The following is a 26505-nucleotide window of genomic DNA, read 5'->3' as shown; positions in this document are numbered from 1 at the left end:
CAGAAGATATTTGACAAGGTGCCACATAAAAGGTTACTGCACAAGATAAAAGTTCACGGGGTTGGGGGTAATATATTAGCATGGATAGAGGATTGGCTAATGAACATAAAACAGAGAGTAGAGATAAATAGTTCATTCTTCGGTTAGCAACCAGTAACCAGTGGGGTGCCACAGGGATCAGTGCTGGGACCCCAACTATTTACAATCTATATTAACGACTTGGAGGAAGGGGCCGAGTGTAACATTGCAAAGTTTGGGAGGAAAAGCAATGTGTGAGGAGGACGCACAAAATCTGCAAAAGGACATAGACAGGCTAAATGAGTGGGCAAAAATTTGGCAGATGGAGTATAATGTTGGAAAGTGTGAGGTCATGCACTTTGGCAGAAAAATATCAAAGAGCACGTTATAATTTAAATGGAGAAAGATTGCAAAGTGCTGCAGTACAACGGGACCTGGGGGTACTTGTGCATGAAACACAAAAGGTTAGTATGCAGGTACAGCAAATGATCAGGAAGGCCAATGGAATCTTGGCCTTTATTGCAAAGGGGATGGAGTATAAAAGCAGGGAAGTCTTGCTACAGTTATACAGGGTATTGGTGAGGCCACACCTGGAATATTGCGTGCAGTTTTGGTTTCCATATTTACGAAAGGATATATTTGCTTTGGAGGCAGTTTGGAGAAGGTTCACAAGGTTAATTCCAGAGATGAGGGGGTTGACTTATGAGGAAAGGTTGAGTAGGTTGGGCCTCTACTCTTTGGAATTCAGAAGAATGAGAGATGATCTTATCGAAATGTACAAGATTATGAGGGGGTTGACAAGGTGGATGCAGAGAGGATGTTTCCGCTGATAAGGGAGTCTAGAACTAGAGGGCATAATCTTAGAATAAGGGACCGCCCATTTAAAACTGAGATGAGGAGAAATTTCTTCTCTCAGAGGGTTGTGGATCTAAGGAATTTGTTGCCTCAGAGAGCTGTGGAAGCTGGGACATTGAATAAATTTAAGACAGAAATAGACAGTTTCTTAAACGATAAGGGAATAAGGGATTATGGAGAGCAGGCAAGGAAGTGGACCTGAGTCCATGGTTGGATCAGCCATGATCGTATTAAATGGTGGAGCAGGATCGAGGGGCTGTATGGCCTTCTCCTGCTCCTATTTCTTAGGCTCTTATGGTCTTATGCAGATATCTCGGTGATGTCACTTTTTTGTGAAAATCCAAAAAGTGTTAATTAGAGCAGATTTAATAGCATTGGTTTAAGATATTAAGAAAAAATGAAGGCAATAGCGAAAGATATGAACCTTGATTTAACTTAAGTGGTATAGTTTACTTGTAGAAAAATAAGCACTATAGCCTTAAAAATCTGTGTGGTGGCACATCCTGCTATAAGTGGTGCAGCACGCCCACCCCAGACCTCTGCTAGTGTTATTTGATTACCATTTGCAGACATCCGAATCACTAGGATTGCATCTAGTGCAATCGTCTTTGCAACAATGCTCTAACGTCTGGCATAAGTGGCCTTTCTGGGGGTATTTGGGGAGGGGCAGTGGGGGAGAATTTTGACACCCCCACCCCCATCCAAAACAACCTTTACTTGCCCTAGCAGTCCCTTTACAAAGAGGTTGGTTTAAAAATGTTTTTAAAAATTCAGATGCCAATCTTCAGTAGTCCAAGCCACAATCATGGCCAGAACCCCAAGGTGGTTCCCACATCTGCTCCCAGCCATACCTGCACTAACTATATATCAGATCCCAATGAAGACCCATGGCATGGGAACTTCAATCCATTCACCCTTACATCAATGGCCTTATAAGTGGCAGCTGGAGGCTGTGCCCACACAAGCTCATCCTGAGGATTTGGCATTCGGTCAAGACCCAGCATTACTGGATCCTGGTCAAGTCTTCAGCAGCTCTGTCATACTCCCTCCAAAGTTTTAATAGGAATATGTCACAATATCTGTGGATTTTGGGCTAATTTTATATATTTATATTTAAAACTAAAAGTGGGGCATAGAATAGAAAAGTTATCGGTTAAGCAATGCTTCAATTTCAAAATTCTCATTCTGGTTTTCAAACCCTCCGTGGCTTTTCCCCTCCCTATCTCTGTAATCTCCTTCAGCCTCACAACCCGCCGTCTTGCGCTCCTCTAATTCTGCCCACTTGAGGATCCCTGATTATAATCACTCAACCATTGGTGGCTATGCCTTCAGCTGCCTAGGCCTTAAGCTCTGGAATTCCGTGCCTAAACTTCTTCGCCTCTCGACCTCTCTTACTTCTTTTACGATGCTCCTTAAAACCTATCTCTTTGACCAAACTTTTGGTCACCGACCTAATTTCCCCTTATGTGGCTCGGTGTCAAATTTGTTGTCTTATAATACACCGTGAAGCGTCTTGGGATGTTTTACTATGTTAAAGGTGCTATATAAATAAAAGTTGTTATTGTGTGGGGTAGGGGATGTCGAGCTGAAGAAGCTTACATCGATAGAGAGGGGCAAGACCATGAAGGGACTTAAACACGGCAATAAGAATTTTAAATTGGAGTTGTATGATGTGCGGACATTGCACCTCGCCCCATCCGACAGTTTCCAGAGTTCAGACTCGTACAATAAACAACATAAAACCCAATGGATTTGTGAAACAAAACTTCTTTTACTTAAAAACAGCAAGAAACTACAAGTCAGTTCACACAGAACTGTAGCGTATAATACTCCTGATTATACTTTGGCATACACTAACATTCCCTTACTTTAAAATCAAGTGATTAAAAGTAAACACCGCATATATACGAACACCAACGAGTGGTCGGTTCGTTGATGGCTAGACGTATGACTTTAACTGGCAACTGACCAAGTTGCCCTCTCTCAACTGCAGCCCCGTGCAACTTTTGTCCACACTTCTTATAATCCAAAACTTGGTAACTTGCCCACTTTGTATGTTATATATGTAAACCTGTAAATACCTTGTCTAACGACCAAAGGGCTCATCCCCTGGAGTCTCAAGGGATCCCACAATCCCTTGAGAGCACCTGTACATAAGGAAGCCTCCCAGGCTGGAGAGGCTCTCTGGAGACCTGTAAGAAAGGACTACGGTCACACTTTGAGCTTAAAGGATCTGGTCAGATTCTTTATTTACTGGCGACGAGATACAGATGACGAACCCCACCGCAACAATGCAGAGAACCATGGGCATCCTGGAGAAATTTTCGGATGGAGATGATTGGGAAACCTTCGTGGAGCGACTCGACCAATTCTTCGTGGCCAACGAGCTGGAAGGAGAAACGAAAGCTACCAAACGAAGGGCGATCCTCCTCACCGTTTGTGGGGCACCAACATATGGTCACATGAAAAATCTGCTCGCTCCAGTGAAATCCATAGAGAAGTGGTACGATGATTTGTGCACACTGGTCCGGGAGCATCTAAACCCGAAGGAAAACGTTCTGATGGCGAGGTACCGGTTCTACACGTACAAGAGGTCTGAAGGCCAGGAAGTGGCAAGCTACGTCGCCGAGCTATGGCGCCTTGCAGGACATTGCGAATTTGAAGGACACTTGGAGCACATGCTCAGGGACTCCTTTGTACTTGGCATTGACCATGAAGTAATACTTCGCAAACTTTTGACTGCAGAGATCCCAACCTTGAGTAAAGCCATAACGATAGACCAGGCGTTCATCGGCACCAGTGACAATACCAAGCAAATCTCTCAGTACACGAGTGCTGCTGCAAGTACGGTGAACAAAGTAATGTCGAATCAGAACGTACAGGGCAGGACTCACATGTCTGCAGCTGCACGTCCGCAGATGTCTCAGAGTCCACCATCAAGGGTGGTGAATGCAAGGCCATTAACACCTTGTTGGTACTATGGAGGTGATCATCATTTCCATTCATGCCGCTTCAAAGGATACGTTTGCAAGAGCTGTGGAACAATGGGACACCTTCAACGTATGTGCAGGCCAGCTGCAAATCCTGCTAATCCTGCAAACTACCACGTTGCAGAGGAGGACATATCCACGGTGGATCACGACGAACCAGAGTCTCAGACCAAGGAGGCAGAGGTATATGGGGTGCACATATTTACCACAAAGTGTCCCCCGATAATGCTGAAGGTTGAATTAAATGGACTCCCGGTGTCAATGGAGCTGGACCCAGGCGCGAGCCAGTCCATAATGAGCAAAAAGACTTTCGATAAATTGTGGTGCAGCAAGGCCTCAAGGCCAGTCCTGACTCCCATTCGTACTAAACAGAGAACGTACACAAAGGAACTGATACTCCTAATCAGCAGTGCTACCGTAAAAGTCTCCTATGATGGAGCGGTGCACAATTTACCACTCTGGGTGGTACCGGGCGTGGCTCCACACTGCTCGGCAGGAGCTGGCTGGGAAAGATATGCTGGAACTAGGACGACACCCGAGCGCTCTCGTTCGTCAATGACACTTCATGTGCCAAGGTCCTAAACAAGTTCCCCTCGCTGTTCGAACCAGGCATCGGGAAGTTCCAAGGAGCAAAAGTGCAGATCCACTTGATTCCAGGGGCGCGGCCCATCCATCACAAGGCGAGAGCGGTACCGTAGATAATGAGAGAGAGGGTAGAGATCAAGCTGGACCGGCTGCAACGAGAGGGCATCATTTCGCCAATCGAATTCAACGAGTGGGCCAGTCCGATTGTTCTTGTCCTCAACGAAGACTGCACTGTCAGAATCTGTGGTGATTACAAACTACCTATCGATTGTTTCTCCCCGCAGGATCAATACCCACTACCAAAGGCAGGTGACCTATTTGCAATGCTGGCGGGAAGAAAAAATTCACGAATCCGGACTTGACCTTGGCCTACATGACACAGGAGCTGGAGGAATCATCGAAGGGCCTCACCTGCATCAACACACACAAAGGTCTCTTCATTTACAACAGATGCCGGTTTGGGATTCGATCAGCCGCCACGATATTCTAGAGGAACATGGAAAGTTTGCTGAAGTCGGTCCCGCGCACTGTGGTCTTCCAGGACGACATCTTGGTTACAGGTCGGAACACCGTCGAGCACCTGCAGAACCTGGAGGAGGTTCTTAGACAGCTTAATCGTATGAGGCTTAGGTTAAAACAGTCGAAATGGAATTCCTGGAGAGAACAATTGTGGCGGACGGCATCAGGCCCACCGATTCGAAGACAGAGGCAATCAAGAATGCACCGAGACCACAGAATGTGACGGAGCTGCGGTCGTTTCTAGGATTCGTGAACTACTGTGGTAACTTCTTACCGGGTCTTAGTACACTGTTAGAACCACTGCACTCTTTACGGAGATGAATGGGTATGGGGTAATAGCCAAGAAAATGCCTTTGAGAAAGCTAGGAAACTGTTATGCTCAAACAAATTGCTTGTGTTGTATGATCCATGTAAGCGTTTGGTACGAGCATGTGATGGATCATCATATGGTGTCGGGTGTGTATTGCAATAAGCAAATGAATGTGGGAAATTGCAACTGGTTGCTTATGCATCCAGAAGTCTGTCTAAGGCTGAGAAGGCCTACAGCATGATCGAAAAAGAAGCGTTAGCGTGTGTTTATGGGGTAAAGAAAATGCATCAATATTTGTTTGGGCTCAAATTTGAATTGGAAACCGACCATAAGACACTTATATCCCTCTTTTCTGAAAGTAAGGGGATAAATACGAAAGCATCGGCCCACATCCAGAGATGGCCGCCCATGCTGTCCGCATACAACTACGCCATCCGCCACAGGCCAGGCACAGAAAACTGTGCCAATGCTCTCAGTAGGCTGCCATTGCCTACCACAGGGGTGGAGATGGCACAGCCCGCAGATTTAGTTAAGGTAATGGAAGCATTCGAGAGTGAGCAATCACCTGTTACCGTCTGACAGATTAGAACCTGGATGAGCCAGAACCCCTTACTGTCCTTAGTAAAAAACTGTGTGCTCCACGGGAGTTGGTCTAGTGTCCTGTTAGAGATGCAGGGAGAAATAAAGCCATACCAGCGGCGCAGAGATGAAATGTCGATACAAGCAGACTGCCTCCGATGGGCTAATTGGATAGTGGTGCCAAAAAAGGGCAGGGACATTTTCATTCATGACCTCCACGGTACCCACCCAGGCAGTGTAATGATGAAAGCGATAGCCAGATCCCACTTGTGGTGGCCCGGTATCAATGCAGACTTAGAGTCCTGTGTGCACAACTGTAACACATGTTCGCAGTTAAGCAATGCACCCAGGGAGGTGCCACTTAGTTTCTAGTCCTGGCCCTCCAAACCGTGGTCCAGGGTCCATGTCGACTATGCAGATCCATTCTTGGGAAAAATGTTCCTTGTGGTTGTAGATGCGTACGCCAAATGGATTGAATGTGAGATAATGTCGGCAAGCACGTCCGCTGCCACTACTGAAAGCCTGCGGACCATGTTTGCCACGCACGGCCTGCTTGATGTCCTTGTGAGTGACAATGGGCCGTGCTTCACCAGTGCCGAGTTCAAAGCGTTTATGACCTGCAGTGGGTTCAGACATGTCACATCTGCCCCGTTTAAACCAGCATCCAATGGTCAGGCAGAGCGAGCAGTGCAAACAATCAAGCAGAGCTTAAAGAGGGTAACTGAAGACTCACTGCAGTCTCGTCGATCCCGAGCCCTGCTTAGTTACCGCACGAGACCCCACTCGCTCACTGGGGTTCCCCCCACTGAACTGCTCATGAAAAGGGCACTCAAGTCAAGGCTCTCGTTAGTCCACCCTGATCTACACGAAGAGGGAGAGAACAGGCGGCTTCCACAGAATACATATCATGATCGTGCAAATGTGTCACGCAAAATCAAGATTAATGATCCTGTATTTGTGTTGAACTATGGACAAGGTCCCAAGTGGCTTCCCAGCACTGTCGTGGCCAAAGAGGGGAGTAACATGTTTCTGATCAAACTTTCAAATGGACTCACCTGCAGAAAACACTTGGACCAAACCAAACTCAGATTCACGGACTATCCAGAACAACCCACAATAGACTCTACCTTTTTCGAACCCCCAACACACACACAAGTGGCAACCGACCCAGCAGTTGACCATGAAGCAGAATCCATTACCTGCAGCAGCCCAGCAGGACTCACCACACCCAGCAGCCCAGCAAGGCCAGCTGCGCAGCAGCCCAGCGACGACCCAACAACGACTCACCAAAACCAGCATTTGCACCGAGACAATCAACCAGGGAAAGGAAGGCCCCAGATCGACTCACATTGGAAATAGTTACACAATTGATTTTGGGGGGGGAGGGAGTGTTGTTATATATGTAAACCTGTAAATACCTTGTTTAACCACCAGAGGGCTCATCCCCTGGAGTCCCAAGGGATCCCACAATCCCTTGGGAGCACCTGTACATAAGGAAGCCTCACAGGCTGGAGAGACATTCTGGAGACCTGTAATAAAGGACTACGGTCACACATTACTTTGAGCTTACAGGATCTGATCAGATTCTTTATTCAAGACATAACATTGTACATATCAAACTCGATTAGCAGTTGGGTTTTTATCAATAGTCCGTTATTCATCGGTGACTTCAAGGTTGGCCACTGTCTGCAAATGTTTTGTTTTTCCGTGATGGCTCACTTGATTTGTTCTTGCCCAAGGTCTCTCGCTCCCTTATCTGTGAGAAAGGCAACTTGCAGAGTTCAGCAGTTTCTTTTAATTAACAGTTCTCACAGCAGCTAGCATCTTGGCCTCGTGAGGCATGCAGCGTTATAAAATTTGGTCAACTTTTTAAGTTTGGCCAATTTATAGCAGATCTACAGCAAATATAGCAGAAAATGGTGTATTCTTACAGAGTCATTGTGAGACCATAAGTTAATGTAGGTCAGCAAGGAGCGGGGTGGTGGGTGAATCAGCCATTATTTAACACCAATTTAATTCATAGATTTGAACCTAGTGCTAAATCAACTGGGCTGGATATCCTTCTGCCTGCTGGAGAAGCATTGTGGTAGAACTTCCATCAGCTGCCCCGATCCTGCCACCTTGGTGCAGGATAGGATACAGGCAACAGAATTTTGGATGAGCTGAAGTTTACAGAGCATGGAGGATGGGAGCATGACCAGGAGAGCATTGGAATAGTCAAATGTGGAGGTGACCAATGATGGGGTTCCTGTGGTTCTTCGGCCAAAGTTAGAGAGAACCTCACTCCTTGTGGCACTGCAGCGATGGTCCCGCTGCCCAATTGCATGCGTTTTCCTTTCCTGAGGATTCTGCCAGGAATCTGCCCTATGTACATAAATAGCTCTGCCTCAGAAAGATGGCAGGATCAGGGCAGCTGATAGAAGTCCTATCCCAACCCTTCTCCAGTAGGCTGAAGGATATCCGGCCCAGTTGGTCTAGCACTGGGTTCAAATCTATGAATGAAATTGGTGTTAGATAATGGCTAATTCCTTTATTAGCCAATATGATCTGCGGTACTCCAGTTATTTAAAAGATATGACATTCACCTGTTTTTTACAGACAGCAAGTGAATGTACAAAGTAACAGATGTAATCAAATCCCATCCCCACTTCTGACCTTATGATGGATGGAAGGTCATTGATGAAGCAGCTGAAGATGGTTGGGCCTAAGGCGCTGCCCTAAGGAACTCCTGCAGCGATGCCCTGAGGCTGAGAGGATTGGCCTCCAACAACCACAACCATCTTTGTGCTAGGTATGGCACCAAGTGATAGTTTACAGCCAAGAATTTGACCCAGTTTAATCTCTGGTGCTATATGCTCTTGTTCTTCACCTACTTAGCATCAGTGGCTGCATTTCATATTATTCATTAGCCCAAATGTTGCAGTGGTAATGATGGTGAAACTGTCAGCATTCGCCATCATTACCTCTCTGAAACTGACCATTTCAACTAACTACAGAGTCCTTCCCAAGAAAAAGAAACATAATAGAAACGTGCCACATACTGTTAATGGACTCGTTTACTTCTGATTTTCACTGGCTCTGGGCTGGAGGTGACTGAGTTTCTCCTCTCTGTGCCAAGCATCCTTGCCAGATCGAGCTGACTGCGCATGTATCCTTTTGTCATTTTCTCTGTCTTCCCAGCTGTGAATTCACTTTGTTTTAACTTAAATATATTTCATTCCCAAATCCTTCTGTGAAGAGAACAATGATTTTAATATTTAATGTTCTTCTTTTCAAATATCTAATTCATTTATAAAATTTTTGTTATGTATTGATGTGTGTATCGTCCTGGCACCTTAAATGTATAATAAGCACAATGGTACACCACAGAGGGCGCTGTGGTGGGAGACCTGAAAGTACCTGCAAGAGGCAGTATAAAAGGCTGACCACCACACCTGAGAGTCACTCTGGAGCTGATCAATAAAGGACGAAGGTCACAGCAGTTAGATTTACACCAGACCGTGTGGAGTCAGTGATTTGTGTGCTGCATACACCACATTGGCGACAAGGAAGCGGACGAACTCCACGCAACCATGGCTACTCTAGGCTCGCTAAAGGATTTTACCGTGGGCAATGATTGGGAGGCCTTTACAGAAAGGCTCAAGTACTACTTCACAGCAAATGACCTGACGGAGGACACGGACGCACTGAGAGAGAAGCGTAAGGCGATATTGCTCTCCAGTTGTGGAGATGAGGTTTACTGTCTCGTCAGGGATTTGCTGACACCCGGGAGCGCCAGGGACAAGTTATATGAGGAGCTGATTGAACTCATTCGTGACCAGTTGAAACCGAAAGAGAGCATCCTCACGGCCAGATACAAATTTTACCATCACTGCAGACCCGAGGGCCAGGATGTCACCAAATATGCTGCGGACCTCAGGAGACTCGCGGCGCCGTGTGATTTTGGCGCACACCTTGACGAGGCGTTGCGGAACGTTTTCGTCATGGGGATTGGCCATGAAGGCCTCCTTCACAAGCTGCTAGCCATGGAAGCCACAGTCACCCTGACAAAGGCCATCATCATCAGTCGGGCACATATGACCTCGACGTGCAGCACCAAACAAATGATCCACACAGTCTCAAACCCAGCAGGCACTGTCCACAGGATAGCGCCCGCCACGGACAAAACTGCAGAACATGGCTCTGCCCGGGGCAGAGAGCACGGACCTTGGGGTCTGGGAACTCAGAGTCCGCTGAGGGGGGCCAATCAAGCAGCACCATGCTGGCGCTGCGGAGGAAGCCATGGGGCTCACCAGTGCAGGTTTGAGGAGTACACGTGCAAAACCTGCCACACGAAAGGCCACCTTCAGAGCATTTGTAAAAGAAATTGGACTCACCATGTGGCTGAGGAAATGGAGGATGATCCACTGTTCAGCGAGGAGCAGGCAGAAGAAGATGAGGTGTTGGGACTGTATACGTGCACCGACGATTCACCCCCAGTGATAATGGAAGTAAAAATCAACGGAGTCCCTGTGAGTATGGAAGTGGACACGGGCTCGGGTCTGTTGTTGATGAGTCAGAGAACTTTTGATAAACTGTGGATTAACCCAGCTGCACGACCCAAGCTGGTCCCGGTCACGGCGAAGCTCCGTACCTACACCAGGGAACTAATACCTGTTCTTGGCAGAGCGATGGTGCAGGTATCCCACGGGGACGAGACGCATGGTTTACCTTTGTGGGTCATTGCAGGCGATGGGCCGACACTCCTCGGCCGGAGGTGGATGGGGACGGTCCGTGGGAGCTGGGAAGACTTCACCACTCCACAGGCTGCTGCTCCCCGGGGTGCTGACGTGCCCCGGGTCCCCAGAGAGCAGCGCCGACCGAGCTGGAGCTGCAGCCTCAATCCACCCACAGGCAAGCAGAGCAAGCCCCAGTCCTGACCTCAAGCCACAGAGATCCTGCAGCCTCAGCCCCCACAGGCAAGGAGCCCTGCAGAGGCGGGCCTAGTTGTTGGGGGGGGGGGTGAGCCGGCGGGGCGCTGCGGGCGGGGTGCGAGGAATCCAGGATGGCCGGCGGATCAGAGGGGCCCATGCAGAGGGAGATTCGGGCGGCGGCAGCAGCTGGAGGTCGGCGGTCACGACAGCCGCAGAGGAGGCCGCTACGGAGGCCGCAGGGGAGGTGGCAAGTGCGGCGACTGGAGAGGCCACAACGGCCGCAGGGGAGGCGACTACAGTGGCCGCCGGAGCAGTGACGACGATGACCACAGGAGAGGCGGCAAGTCAGGTGGCAGCGGAGGGGAGCGGAGGCTACGGCGGCGGAGGGCATCCGGAGCGGCGGAGAGCAAGATGGCGGCTGCCTCGTGTCCAGAGCAGCAGAGCATCAAAGATGGCGGCGCCCAAGGAGAAGCCTCATGGAATCCTGCTGCATCAAAGATGGCGCCTTACAAAGGAAATGCACCCAGGAGTCTTAAAAGGGCCTCACCACGTGGTGGTCCCAACAAAGTGACTTCTGTAAGGCAAGAGCGAGTCTAAAATGAGCTATGTTAATGTGAGATGACGGATTTATAATAAGAATTAATATTTTAATGCTGAATGGTCACTGTGTTTGTGTAAAATAATGGATATGAAGTACAATTAATGATAAGAGCTAATAAGGAAATCAGGGATCTGTTATCAGTTAATAACTATTTAATGTAACTGCTCAGTGTACCCGCAACCCGTTGACGTAACATCTGTACCAAATAACATGTACCATACAAATGCACTGTCTATGCATACCTGCCTTCTGTTGGACAAACAAGGTCGTGATCCCCAGCAACGCTTCGGGACTGGCGGTGGGGGGAAGTGAGATGTTATGTATCGATGTGTGTATCGTCCTGATACCTTAAATGTATAATAAGCACAATGGTACACCACAGAGGGCGCTGTGGTGGGAGACCTGAAAGTACCTGCAAGAGGCAGTATAAAAGGCTGACCACCACACCTGAGAGCCACTCTGGAGCTGATCAATAAAGGACGAAGGTCACAGCAGTTAGATTAACACCAGACCGTGTGGAGTCAGTGATTTGTGTGCTACATACACCACAATTTTATTGGCTATGCTTCAATAATATTTGGAGACAAGAATTTCACATTATAATCACCCTGTCTTACAATCTTTTCTCACCATCCATTTAATTATTTTTGTTATTATCTTAAATTTGTGCCCTCTGAGAACCACAGAATTATACAGTACGAGGGAATTTGATCCCTGATTTTCTGTGCGAGCTTTTTGTTGAAGCAATCTAAAACTAATCCCACTGCACTTCTCGCTCCCTCCAACCCACTTGTTACCATCTTGTCAACCAATGGAAATAATCTCAGTATTTATCCTTTCATAACTATTCAGAATCTTGAAGATATCAATCAGTTCACCACTTAAGCTTTTAATCTCTTTACAAAAAAGCCCCCACTTCTCAAGTTGCTTCATAATTCTGTCTCCTCATCTTTGAAAACATGCTCGGGAATCTAACATGCAACCTTTATATTACTTTTATATGTGTCTCACTCTGTGTTTAACTTGGTTGTGACCTACCTCGCTGTGTGTAATGGATTTGTGATCGGTCTCTGATTATTGAGTTGGTATTCTATCTAATGGGATTGTGCTCTGATTCTGTTCCATGGGTTTGTGATAATTTTGTTTAATGGATTTGAGATCATCTTACTCTGTTTAATTAGTCTGTGATCTCTCTCACTCTACATTTCATGGCAACGTGATCAGTCTCATTGGGGCTAGTGCAAAGCAGGCAATAGCCAATCGGTAGCCTATTTTACACCATGCCCCGTCTTCGTTTCCACGGTCGAGAGGCTTTGGGAAGTCAATAATTGAGCCACTTGCTGCAGAGTACCCAACCTCTGACCTGCTCTAGTAGCCACAGCATTTATTTAGCTGGTCCAGTTGAGTTTCTGTCAATGGTGACCCCCTAGATTCTAATGGTAGAAAATTCAATTATGATAATGCCATTGAATGCCAAGAGGAGATAATTAAACTTTCTCTTGTTGGAGGTAGTCATTGCCTGGTACTTGTGTGGCGTAAATGCTACTTGCCACTTATCAGCCCAAGCCTCGATGTTGTCCAGGTCTTGCTGCATGCAGGCAAGGACTACGTCATTATCTGAGGAGCTGCGAATGGAGCTGTACATTATGCAGTCATCAGCAAACATCCCACTTCTGACCTTATGATGGAGGGAAGTTCATTGATGAAGATGGCTGAGCCTAGGACGCTGCTCTGAGGAATTCCTGCAGCGATGTGCTAGGACTGAGATGATTCGTCTCCAATAACCACAACCATCTTCCTTTGTGCTAGGCATGACACCAGGTGCTACTATAAAGCCAAGAATTTGATCTAGTTTAACCTCTGATGCTATATGCTCTTGTTCTTCACCTACTTAATACCAGTGGCCACATTTCAAAATATTCATTGTGCGTCAAGTGATTTGAGATGTCTTAAGAGGTGTGATAAATGGAAGTCCTTTATTTTTGCTTTACTACATTTCAAATCAAAACTCATTCCAATCTTCTACTTTAATCTCAGTTCATTTTGACGACCTCAAAACTATGTATTAAGATACACCACAATTATAAACCTGCTGCAAAGTCATTACATTTTACTGCTGTGTTTTGGCCGCTTTATATTATTTAATGGTCAGCCTTTCAGCATTGCTTCACAAATTGAATTCACTGTCAAGCCTGATCTGAAGATGGCAAGGTCGAGGGAATGGCCATGAATATGGGTCGGAGACTTTATGTGGAGGGAGATGTTTAGGGAGGACAAGAGGGGAGTGAATGCAGAGAAAAGAGGGCAGGTGTAGTTGAAATGAAAAATTAAATTATAGAGAAGAGTCATTCAGTGCAGAGGCTGAATGTGGAAAGGAATGAGGATATGTCATAAGAACATAAGAAAAAGGAGCAGCAGTAGACCATTTGATCCCTCGAGCCTGCTCCGCCATTCGATAAGATCATGGCTGATCTGATCCTGGCCTCAACTACACTTCACCGCCCGCTCCCCATAACCCCTTTATTCCCCTATCGCTAAAAAATCTGTCTATCTCCACCTGTTCTCTCCGCTGTTCTCTGGGGTAAAGAATTCCAAAAATTCGCAACCCTCTGAGAGAAGAAATTCCTCTTCATTTCTGCTTTAAATGGGCGACCCCTTATTCTGAAACTATGTCCCCTAGTTCCTGGTTCCCCCATGAGGGAAAACATCCTCTTTGCATCTACCCTGTCAAGCGCCCTCAGAATCTTATATATTTCAATAAGATCACCTCTCATTTTTCTAAACTCCAATGAGTATAGGCCCAACCTGCTCAATCTTTCTTCATATGACAACCCCTTCATCTCAGGAATCAACCTCGTGAATCTTCTCTAAACTGTCTCCAATGCAAGTATATCCTTCCTTAAATAAGGAGACCAAAACTGTATGCAGTACTCCAGGTGTGGTCTAACCAACGTCCTATACAGTTGTAGCAGGACTTCCCTACTTTTATACTCCATCCCCCTTGCAATAAAGAACAACATTCCATTTGCCTTCCTGATTACTTGCTGTACCTGAATACTATTTGCGTTTCATGTGCAAGAAGCCCCCAGATCCCTCTGTACTTCAGCATTTTGTAATCGCTCCCCATTTAAATTATTATTTGCTTTTTTTATTTTTCCTATCAAAGTGGATAACCTCACATTTTCCCACATTATACTCCATCTTCCAAATGTTTGCCTACTCACTGAGCCTATTTATATCCCTTTGTAGATTCTTTGCGTCCTCCTCACAACTTGCTTTCCCACCTATCTTTGTATCATCAGCAAATTTGGCTACTTTACACTTGGTCCCTTCATCCAAGCCATTAATATAAATTAATCCCAGCACTGATCCCTGTGGCACCCCACTAGTTACAGTTTGTCAACCTGAAAATGACCCATTTATCCTGACTCTCAGTTTTCTGTTAGTTAGCCAATCCTCTATCCATGCTAATATATTACCCCCAAACCTGTGAGCTCTTATTTTGTGCAGTAACCTTTTGTGTGGCTCTTTATCGAATGTCTTCTGAAAATCCAAATACACGACATCTACTGGTTCCTCTTTGTTCACTCTGCTCGTTACATCCTCAAAGAACTCCAGCAAATTCATCAAACATGATTTCCCTTTCATAAAACCATGCTGACTCTGCTTGACTGCATTATGATTTTCTAAATGTCCTGCGACTACTTCCTTAATAATGGACTCCAGCATTTTCCCAATGATAGATGTTAGGCTAATTGGTCAATAGTTTCCTGCTTTCTGTCCCCCTCCTTTCTTAAATAGGGGTGTTACACTTGCGGTTTTCCAGTCTGCTGGGACCTCTCCAGAATTCAGGGAATTTTGGTAGATTACAACAAATGCATCTACTATCTCTGCAGCCACTTATTTTAAGACCCTAGGATGCAGGCCATCAGGTCCAAGGACTTGTCCATCTTTCGGCCCATTAATTTGCCTCGTACATGGGGCTAGAACCTCCACTTTTTTTGCATGCTTAACACCCACTTAACGCCCATTTTACCGCTGAAATGACGTATAACGCCCATATATCGCCCATTTTGGCACAAAATGGAAACTGGCGGGCATTTTTCGGAAACTTAGCGGCGAGTGTTACTTTCCCCATGTGCTTAAGCTGGGAAAAAATATTACCACCCTCCCACTTTTGTTGGGTGGAATCAGCAGAATGGGCGAATTCAACGTCCATAATATCACCCAGCGTTACTTTCCGCACTGATTTAACGCCGAGATTCAATATTAATGCACACCCACTTTTTTTTGTCGTAAAGAGCATATTTACTGAAACTAGCGGCCATGAGATCGCCCAGCATCAATTTCATCACCTCGCACACATATCGCCCACAATATCGCTTGCCCAAAAAACTGCCGAGAAAAAGTGGAGCTAACTGGAACTAGTCATCAAGATTCACAGCACGGCTCTCGACAACGTGGACCACTTCCCATACCTCAGGAGCCTCTTGTCAACAAAGGCAGACATTGATGCAGAGATTCAACATCGCCTCCAGTGCGCCAGTACAGCCTTCGGTCGCCTGAGGAAAAGAGTGTTCGAAGACCAGGCCCTCAAACCTACCACCAAGCTCATGGTCTGCAGGGCTGTAATAATACCCGCCCTCATGTATGGATCAGAGACATGGACAACTTACAGAAGACACATCAAGTCACTGGAAATATATCAACAACGATGTCTCCGCAAGATCCTGCAAATTCCCTGGGAGGACAGACGCACCAACATCAGCGTCCTCGTCCAGGCTAACATCCCCAGCATTGAAGCACTGACCACGCTAGATCAGCTTTGTTGGGCAGGCCACTTAGTTCGCATGCCAGACACGAGACTCCTTAAACAACTGCTATATGCGGAGCTCCTTCATGGCAAACAAGCCAAAGGTGGGCAACGGAAACAGTACAAGGATACCCTCAAAGCCTCCCTAGTGAAGTGCGACATTGCCACTGACGCCTGGGAGACTCTGGCCGAAGACCGCCCTAGGCGGAGAAAGTGCATCCGGGAGGGCATTGAGCTCTTCGAATCTCAACGCTGCGAGCGTGAAGAGATCAGGCGCAGGCAGTGGAAGGAGCATGCGGTAAATCAGTGCCACCCCGCCCTTCCCCCGACGAATATCTGTCCCACATGTGACAGGGTCTGTGGCTCTCGTATTGGACTGTTCAGCCACCAAAGATCTCACTTTAGGAGTGGAAGCAAGTCTTCTTCGATTTCAAGAGACTGCCTATGATATGGACGCCATGTTCTAGATCGCATGTCGCATCCTTTAAAAGGCTGCTGTGCTTCAACCTCGGCGGAGTTCGCATGTACTCTGCAGGTTGTTGGAGTTAATGTGAACATCTGTAAAAACATCTTGACCATGGAATTGAAGAGGTGTCTTCATCGGGACATTCCTTGTTTGTGACCAATCGGTGGAAAACAGAGAGCTACTGCAATGGGGCCTGTCCTTTCTCACCCTCTCTTGGTGACCAATTACATGCTGCAGACTCGACATCGCCGAAGGAATGCTCGACAGCATTATGTGCCCAATGTAAGACGTGACAAACAGATGAGCAGGACCAGATGTTACACCCCCCGCAAGTACAAGGAGAAGCATTGTTACCTCGACTTGCCCGACACCATCTGTCTTCAGAGACTGCGCTTCACAAAGAGGTTATCACTGAGGTATGCCAGCTGGTAAGGTCAGATCTGCAGCCTGCCAGCACCATCAGTACTGCACTGTTCGTCGAGGTCAAAGTGACTGTTGTTCTACGCCTCGGGTTCTTTTCAGGCCACAGCTGGATACACTTGCGGACTTACTCAACATGCCACACATCGCTGCATTAGACAGGTTACTGAAGCCCTGTATGCACGCAGGAGGGACTTGATCAGCTTCCCTATGACCAGGGAGGTACAGAGTGAGAGGGCTCTAGGATTCTCCAGAATGGCAAACTTCCCCAAGGTGCAGGGAGCAATAGACTGTACGCATATCGCTATGCGGGCAACTTTTCAGGATGCTGAGCTTTTCACGAACTGCAAGGGATTCCACTCCCTGAATGTCCAGCTGGTTGGCGACCACCAGCAAATTATACTGGCAGTGAATGCTCAATTGCGGGTAGCATCCATGATGCTCACATCCTGCGTGGGAGCACTGTATCTGACTTGTTTAACAATCAGCCACAAGGTCAATGCTGGATGCTTGGGGATATGGCCTCGCAACTTGGCTGATGACCCCCCTGTGTGACACCCACACCGAGGCCAAGAGGTGATACAATGAGAGCCACAGAGCAACTCGCAATATTGTGGAGAAAACCATTGGAGTGCTGAAGCAAAGCTTTAGATGCCTGGACCACTCAGGAGGCAAGCTCTAAGACCACCCTGAGCAGGTAGCTCAATTCATGGTGGTGTGCTCCATGCTACACAACTTGGCTATCAGGAGGGGACAAGAATTGCCTGATGTGTCTGACAGTCCACCTCACCAGGGAGAGGAAAAGGAGGATGAGGAGGCAGACACTGACATTGGCCCAGACAATAAGGCTGATGCTGAAGCCATACCCCCGCCCCCCTGTAGACCACATGAAAGCACCCATGGTAGCATGATAGCTGCAAGAGCCTTAGGTCAGGAACTCATCAATGATCGCTTTGCCTGAAAGAACATTGGTGTTATTTACAAGGCTAACACACTGCTGTGTGTGCAGGTCATACATCAATGGTGGGCATCACCATGGTGACAGTTAAAGTTTAAGTTGATTGAAGTTAAGGTGATTATGCCCTTTGATGTTAAGGAGTCACCAGCGTGTAATGGTGCAGCTATCTGAGACAATGTCATGCAAGGTTTTGTTAAATAAAAAACATTTAAACCGAACATTAGTTTGAAATCATTAGTATTTCTGTACAAACCAACCCTTTCCCCTGCACCCTCCCCCCTTCTCCTTCCCACCTCTACCCCTTCCCCTCCTGACTCCAAGCCGCCTGGCCGAGGAGGTCCTCATGCGATGCTTCATTGCGGGGCGGGGGGGTCGGGCGCGGTGACGGCCGAAGCGCTGCTTGGACGGATACGGGAGAGGATGGTCTCGAGGTGAGAACGTGCTCTGAGCCAGAAGCAAGATGTTGTTGCTGGCTCTCATGTGTGGTTGGCAATGGGGGTGCGGCACCTTGGGGTGCAGTGCGGTGCTTCAGGACCACTGGGAGCCCTCTGCCACCAGTGTTCCTGGCTACCAGCTCCAGGGCCTCCTCCATCCCTTCCATGTTATATCTTATTAATTGGACAAAAACTCAGTGCCAATTATGTTCTTGGAGCTTAGTAGGCTTTTTGCTACTGATGAATCTCTGTTGTGCCTCCCACAACAGCCAGACAAGAACATACCACAGCCACATACGCTTTCAGTGCCTCTGAGCTCCCTGTCTGTCTGTCTCCTTTTCTGTGCATGTCACGATGACCCTTGACCTCCTGAATTGTGGGAATCGAGCGTTGCCATGCCGTTGCTAAGGACGGCCACACTTTACAGCAGAAGGTCAGAAAAATGTAACGCTACCGCCCATTTGATATCACTCGCGGTAACGCTCATTTTCAAAAATGTAAACTAGGTGTTTTGAGAATGGGCGAGAAGCCGGCGATCTGAAAACTCTTCTTTAACACCCATGCCGGAAATAATTCCCATTTTTGGGCAATAAGCTCAAAAGTGGAGGTTCTAGCCCTTTATCTCTAGTGATAGTGATTGTTTTAAGTCCCCCCCCCCCCCAATAGATCCTTGATTATCGATTATTGGGGTATTTTTAGTGTCCTCTAACATGAAGTCTCTGCCATTTCCCTGTTTCTCATTATTAATTCTCCAGTCACATCCTCTAAGAGATCAACGTTTATTAGCTACTTGCTTCCTTTTTATATACCTGTAGAAGCTCTTATTGTCTGTTTTTATAGTTCTTGCTAGTTACTCTCACATGCTATCTTTTCTGTCTTCATCATTTTTTTAGTCATCCTTTGCTGATTTCTAAAAATTTCACAACCCTCTGGCCTTCAGCTGTCCTTCACAACATTTTCAATTTGGTACCATCCTTTACTTCTTTAGTTAGCCAGGGATGGTTCATCCTTCTCTTAGCATCTTTTTTTCTCACTGGAATAAATCTTTGCTGAGAGCTATGAAATATTTCCTTAAATGTTTGTCACTGTTTTTCTACAGTCTTACCCTTTAATATATTTTCCCAGTCCACTTTAACCAACTCTGCCTTCATACCTTTGTAATTACCTTTATTTAAGCTCAGAGCACTAATTTGAGACCTAGCTGTCTCACCCTCAAACAGAATTTGAAATTCTACCATGCTATGATCACTCTTCCCAAGAGGATCCTTCACTACAAGATCATTAATTAATCCAGACTCGTTACACATTACCGATCTAAGATAGTCTGCTCCCTGGTTGGTTCCACAATGTATTGTTCCAAAAAACCATCCCGCATATACTCTATGAACTCTTCCTCAAGACTACCTTTGCCAATTTGATTTGTCCAATCAATATGCAGATTAAAATCGCCCATGATTATTGCTGTACCTTTCTTACAAACCTCCATTATTTCTTGGTTTATACTTTGTGCTACAGAGTGGCTACTGTTTGGGGGCTGTAGACCACACCCACCAGTGCCTTATTTCCCTTATTATTTCTTATCTCCACCCAAACTGATTCTACATCTTTATCTTCTGAGCCAATGTCATTTCTCACTACTGCACTGATCTCATCCGTTAATACCATTGCTACCCCACCTCCTTTTCCTTTCTGCCTATCCTTACAAAATGGGAAATACTCCTGAATATTTAGTTCCAAGCCTTGGTCATCTTGTAACCACATTTCTGTAATGGCAATCAGATCATACCCATTTATTTCTATTTGTGCTGTCAACTCATCAATCTTGTTATGAATGCTTTGTGTGTTCAGATATAGAGTTGTTAATTTTGTCGTATGTGTATGCTCTCTGCCCCTACTTGTCACACTCTGGTTATCATTACTTCTGTCGCTACCATGCACTTTTGCCTTCTCCTTTCTCTTTGACATTCTAAATTTCTGCTCACCGGATCCCTCCCCCACCACCCCCCACCCCCCCCACCCCATCACCGCACCCACCCCCCCTATTTATTTTAAAGCCCTATCTACAGTCCTAGTTATTTGATTCACCAGAAAACTGGTCCCAGCCTGGTTCAAGTGAAGTCCATCCCAACGGAACAGCTCCATCCTATCCCAGTACTAGTGCCAGTGCCCCATGAATTGAAACCCATTCCTCCCACACCAGTCTTTGAGCCATGCATTCATCTCTCTGATCTTATTTACCCTATATAAATTTGCTCATGTCTCAGGTAGTAATCAAGTGATTATGACCCTTATGGTTCTGATTTTTAATTTAGTCCCTAGCTGCTCATACGCCCTCAGCAGAACCTCTTTCTTTGTTCTACCTATGTCATTGGTACCCACGTGGACCATGACAACTGGATCTAAGGGGAATAGATAGGCGTTTCTGCGGCCGCAATCGGGACTCCAGGATGGTATGTTGCCTCCCTGGTGCAAGGGGCAACGATGTCTCGGAGCAGCTGCAGGGCATTCTGGAGGGTAAGGGTTAACAGCTAGTTGTTGTGGTGCATATAGGTACCAATGATATAGGTAAAAAACGGGATGAGATCCTACAAGCTGAATTTAGGGAACTAGGAGTCAACGTAAAAATTAGGGCCTCAAAGGTAGTAATCTCAGGATTGTTACCAGTGTCATGTGCTAGTCAGAGTAGAAATAGCAGGATAGTTAAGATGAATATGTGGCTTGAGGAATGGTGCAAGAGGGAGGGATTCAAATTCCTGGGATATAGGAACCAATTCTTGGGGAGGTGGGACCAGTACAAACCGGACGGTTTGCACCTGGGCAGGACCGGAACCGATGTCCTAGGGGGAGTGTCTGCTAGTGCTGTTGGGGAGGGTTTAAACTAATATGGCAGGGGAATGGGAATCTATGCAGGGAGACAGAGGGAAGCAAAATGGGGTCAGAAGCAAAAGGTAGAAAGGAGATAAGGAAAAGTGGAGGGCAGAGAAATCAAAGGCAAAAATCAAAAAGGACCACATTACAACATAATTCTAAAAGGACAAAGTGTGTTAAAAAGACAAGCCTGAAGGCTCTGTGTCTCAATGCAAGGAGTATTCGTAATAAGGTGGATGAATTAACTACGCAGATAGCTGCTAACGGATATGATGCAATTGGTATTACGGTGACATGGCTCTAGGGTGACCAAGGCTGGGAACTCAACATCCAGGGGTATTCAATATTCAGGAAGGATAGACAGAAAGGAAAAGGAGGTGGGGTAGTGTTGCTGCTTAAAGAGGAGATTAATGCAATAGTAAGGAAGGACATTAGCTTGGATGATGTGGAATCTGTATGGGTAGAGCTGTGGAACACCAAAAGGCAAAAAACGCTAGTGGGAGTTGTGTACAGACCACCAAACAATAGTAGTGAGTTTCGGGATGGCATCAAACAGGAAATTAGGGATGGGTGCAATAAAGGTACAGCAGTTATCATGGGTGACTTTAATCTACATATAGATTGGGCTAATAAAACTGGTAGCAATAAGGTGGAGGAGGATTTCCTGGATTGTTTAAGGGATGGTTTTCTGGACCAATATGTCTAGGAACCAACTAGAGAGCTGGCCATCCTAGACTGGGTGTTGTGTAATGAGAGAGGTTGATTAGAAATCTTGTAGTGCGAGGCCCCTTGGGAAAGAGTGATCATAATATGGTAGAATTCTTCATTAAGATGGAGAGTGACACAATTAATTCAGAGACTCGGGTCCTAAACTTGGGGAAAGATAACTTCGATGGTGTGAGACGTGAATTGGTAGAATAGACTGGCGAGTGATACTTAAAGAGTTGACAGTGGATAAGCAAAGGCAGACATTTGAAGATCACATGGATCAACTTCAACAATTGTACATCCCTGTCTGGCGTAAAAATAAAACGGGGAAGGTGGCTCAACCATGGGTAACAAGGGAAATTAGGGATAGTGTTAAATCGAAGGAAGAAGCATATAAATTGGCCAGAAAAAGCAGCAAACCTGAGGACTGGGAGAAATTTAGAATTCAGCAGAGGAGGACAAAGGATTTAATTAGGAGGGAAAAAAGAGTATGAGAGTAAGCTTGCTGGGAACATAAAAACTGACTGCAAAAGCTTCTATAGATATGTGAAGAGAAAAAGATTAGTGAAGACAAATGTAGATCCCTTGCAGTCAGAATCAGGTGAATTTACAATAGGGAACAAAGAAATGGCAGACCAATTGAAAAAATACGTTGGTTCTGTCTTCATGAAGGAAGACACAAATAAGCTTCTGGAAATACTAGAGGACGGAGGGTCTAGCGAGAAGGAGGAACTGAAGGAAATCCTTATTAGTCAAGAAATTGTGTTAGGGAAATTGATGGGATTTAAGGCTGATAAATCCCCAGGGCCTGATATTCTGCATCCTGAGTAGTTAAGGAAGTGGCCCTAGAAATAGTAGATGTATTGGTGGTCATTTTCCAACATTCTATAGACTCTGGATCAGTTCCTATGGATTGGAGGGTAGCTAATGTAACCCCACTTTTTAAAAAAGGAGGGAGAGAGAAAACAGGGAATTATAGAACGTTTAGCCTGACATCGGTAATGGGGAAAATGTTGGAATCAATTATTAAAGATGTAATAGCAGTGCACTTGGAAAGCAGTGACAGGATCGGTCCAAGTCAGCATGGATTTATGAAAGGGAAATCATGCTTGACAAGTCTTCTATAATTCTTTGAGGATGTAACTAGTACATTGGACAAGGGAGAACCAGTGGATGTGGTGTATTTGGACTTTCAAAAGGCTTTTGACAAGGTCCCACACAAGAGATTATTGTGCAAAATTAAAGCACATGGTATTTGGGGTAATGTATTGACGTGGATGGAGAACTGGTTGGCAGCCAGGATGCAAAAAGTAGGAATAAACGGTTCCTTTTCAGAATGGCAAGCAGTGACTAGTGGGGTACCGCAAGTTTCAGTGCTGGGACCCCAGCTATTTACAATATGCATTAAAGATTTAGACAAAGGAATTGAATGTAAAATCTCCAAGTTTGCAGATGACACTATGCTGGGTGGCAGTGTGAGCTGTGAGCAGGATGCTCAGAGGCTGCAGGGTGACTTGGACAGGTTAGGTGAGTGGGAAAATGCATGGCAGATGCAGTATAATGTCGATAAATGCGAGGTTATCCACTTTGGTGGCAAAAACAAGAAGGCAAAATATTATCTGAATGGTGACAGATTAGGAAAAAGGGAGGTGCAATGAGAACTCGGTGTCATGATACATCAGTCATTGAAAGTTGGCATGCAGGTACAGCAGGCGGTGAAGAAGGCAAATGGCATGTTGGCCTTCATAGCGACAGGATTTGAGCAGGGAGGTCTTACTGCAGTTGTACAGGGCCTTGGTGAGGCCACACCTTGAATATTGTGTACAGTTTTGGTCTCCTAATCTGAGGAAGGACATTCTTGCTGTTGAGGGAGTGCAGCGAAGGTTCACCACACTGATTCCCGGGATGGCAGGACTGACACTGAAGAAAGACTGGATCAACTAGGCTTATATTCATTGGAATTTAGAAGAATGAGAGGGGATCTGATAGAAACATATAAAATTCTGACAGGATTGGACAGGATAGATGCAGGAAGAATGTTCCCGATGTTGGGGAAGTCCAGAACCAGGGGTCACAGTCTAAGGATAAGGGGTAAGCCATTTAGGACCAAGATGAGGAGAAACTTTTTCACTCAGAGAATTGTGAACCTGTGGAATTCTCTACCACAGAAAGTTGTTGAGGCCAGTTTGTTAGATATATTCAAAAGGGAGTTAGATGTGGCCTTTACGGCTAAATGGATCAAGGGGTATGGAGAGAAAGCAGAAATTGAGTACTGAAGTTGCATGATCAGCCATGATCTTATTGAATGGTGGTGCAGGCTCAAAGGGCCGAATGGCATACTCCTGCACCTATTTTCTATGTTTCTATGTTTCCCCCTTCCACTCCAAGTTCCTCTCCAGCTCAGAGCAGATGTCCTTAACCCTGGCACCGGGAAGGCAACACAGCCTCCGGGACTCATGCTCTTGGCTGCAGAGAACAATATCTATCCCCTAACTATATTGTCCCCTACAACTACCACATTTCTTTTTACTCCTCCCGCTTGAATGGCCCCTGTACCATGATGCTGTTGCTAGTTTGTTCATCCTTCCTGCAGTTCTTGCTCTCGTCCATACAGGGAGCAAGAATCTCATACCTGTTGGAGAGGAGCAAGGGCTGAGGCTCCTCCATCACTACCTCCTGGGTCCCCATATCTTCCTCGCTCGTAGTCACACATTCCTGTCCCTGACCACGGACCAAATTTGAATGAGTTAATCTCGGGGTGTGGCTGCCTCCTGGAACACAGCGTCCAGGTAACTCTCCCACTCCCGCTCCCTGATGTGTCGCAGTTTCAGCAGCTCGGACTCCAGCTCAACAACAATGAGCCGAAATTCCTCGAGCTGCATACACTTGTGGTTGATGCAGATGTGGTTGACGTGGATCTCAATAGGATCAACCAGCTTCCACATATTGCAGCAGTAACACATCACCTGCCCTGCTAGCTCTAATGTATTTAATTAATTAAGTTTTCACGTTTTGAATGTTCAGATTTTTTTATCCCAGCTGTTAATTTAAACCAATGCCCAAGAAAAAGAGAGAAATACTGACCAACCAATCACTCACTTGCTTTCCTGTGATGTCACACTTCAATTCTTTTATTTCTTGTACTCCCAGGTCAGTTGATGCTGGTTGGACTGGCTCCCGCTGCTCCGGCTGGCTCGAGCCCTTTGCAGCCCTGCCGACTCTCTTGCTCTCGCGGTGCTTGGTGTCCCACTGCTCCCGCTCGGCTGCTGCTTTCAGAGTAGGGCATGGCGGGTGCATGGAAGACAACAATCATTTTAAAGGGGGGGCGAGGGGGTGGAACAAGGCGAGGTGCTTGAGAAATAGGACGAGTGACCAAGATGTGATTTGGTGACAAGCGCAACACTGCCAGCATGCATTTTGCGCAGGGCAGTTGGTGCAAAGTATAGCCAGATGGGGAGACTCTAATAAGAGGCAAGGTATTGCTACATATAAGGCAAGTTTCAGTCAAACCATATTTTCCGGTTTCCACTATAGCCATTCTTGAGCTGACTGCTAAAGACATACATGGCAGTTGCAAGTAACTTCCAGGCTCATGTACCCATCATAACATATTGCAGACTCTTCACTTTTGCAGTCATAGTCCCAGTGACATTGCTGTTGAGTCAGTTTAAAAACAGCAGCTCTGTAGAATTGACATATTACTTACATATTAAAAATGTCAAGCAAATATTCTGTGTCCACATGCTGTGACTCACCTCTTGATACCTCTTACATTGCCCGTGGGAAAGCGCCTGGCAGATGCCTAGTGGCATGACTATGGTTTGGAAACTCATTGGTGGAAACATAGAGAGAAATCTATAAGTGTTCCCATTACATGGAACAAACAATGCATGTAAGCAGCAACATGCTTTACAACCAAGCTGTCTGCTGTATACAATCCCCATTAAAACAAATGAGGCAGTTTCCATTCATGAGTGTTTTTTTTGTCATTTTATGGTGTTGTGAAATCTTTCATGCGAATTTATATGTGCTATGGGAAGAAGGTTCAACATTCCAGCAGAGATGAGTTTTTGTATTGATAAAAATGTCCCAGAAACCGAGTTGATTGTGTCCTGTCAAACCTTATAAAGCCAGTACATGTCTGCCTCTTGTCCTCAGAAGCTCAGGCAAAGAAGCCTGCGTTTCCAAATACGTCGAAAAACAAATCCAAGGCTGAATGCAGAGCTGCTGAGATCAGGGCTATTCTTGCACAGACGAGTATGTACTGCTGATAGCAGAGGATTAATATGACGGACTGCTCATCAGTTGCAATTAGAAACTCCCCGAAACTATTTTGGTGCTGTTTACAAGCAAAGAACTTGACCTGTTTATCGGACAAGCCATGAACCAGTCAATGATAATCGGAGCTAGATATTGTGACTAAAATATTATCCTATAGTTAGGTCTCAGTAATAAATGCAGTCTCTGA

The 26505-nt window shown here is 46.1% G+C and overlaps 1 long non-coding RNA gene across 1 annotated transcript; it reads right to left on the bottom strand.

Moving 5' to 3' along the window:
* Nucleotides 1–7470: 7470 nt before the first annotated feature.
* Nucleotides 7471–25843, bottom strand: LOC139272641 (uncharacterized). The gene is made up of 3 exons (XR_011594923.1): nt 25793–25843; nt 8898–9086; nt 7471–7612 (listed from the first exon to the last, which is right to left on the bottom strand). It is a non-coding gene; the product is annotated as an uncharacterized lncRNA (long non-coding RNA).
* Between the last annotated feature and the right edge of the window lie 662 nt (nt 25844–26505).

This window comes from Pristiophorus japonicus, chromosome 9, assembly GCF_044704955.1.
Source record: "Pristiophorus japonicus isolate sPriJap1 chromosome 9, sPriJap1.hap1, whole genome shotgun sequence".
Taxonomy (NCBI): domain Eukaryota; kingdom Metazoa; phylum Chordata; class Chondrichthyes; family Pristiophoridae; genus Pristiophorus; species Pristiophorus japonicus.
Note: the sequence above shows the minus strand (reverse complement) of the source record. Positions and strands in the feature narration are given on the sequence as shown.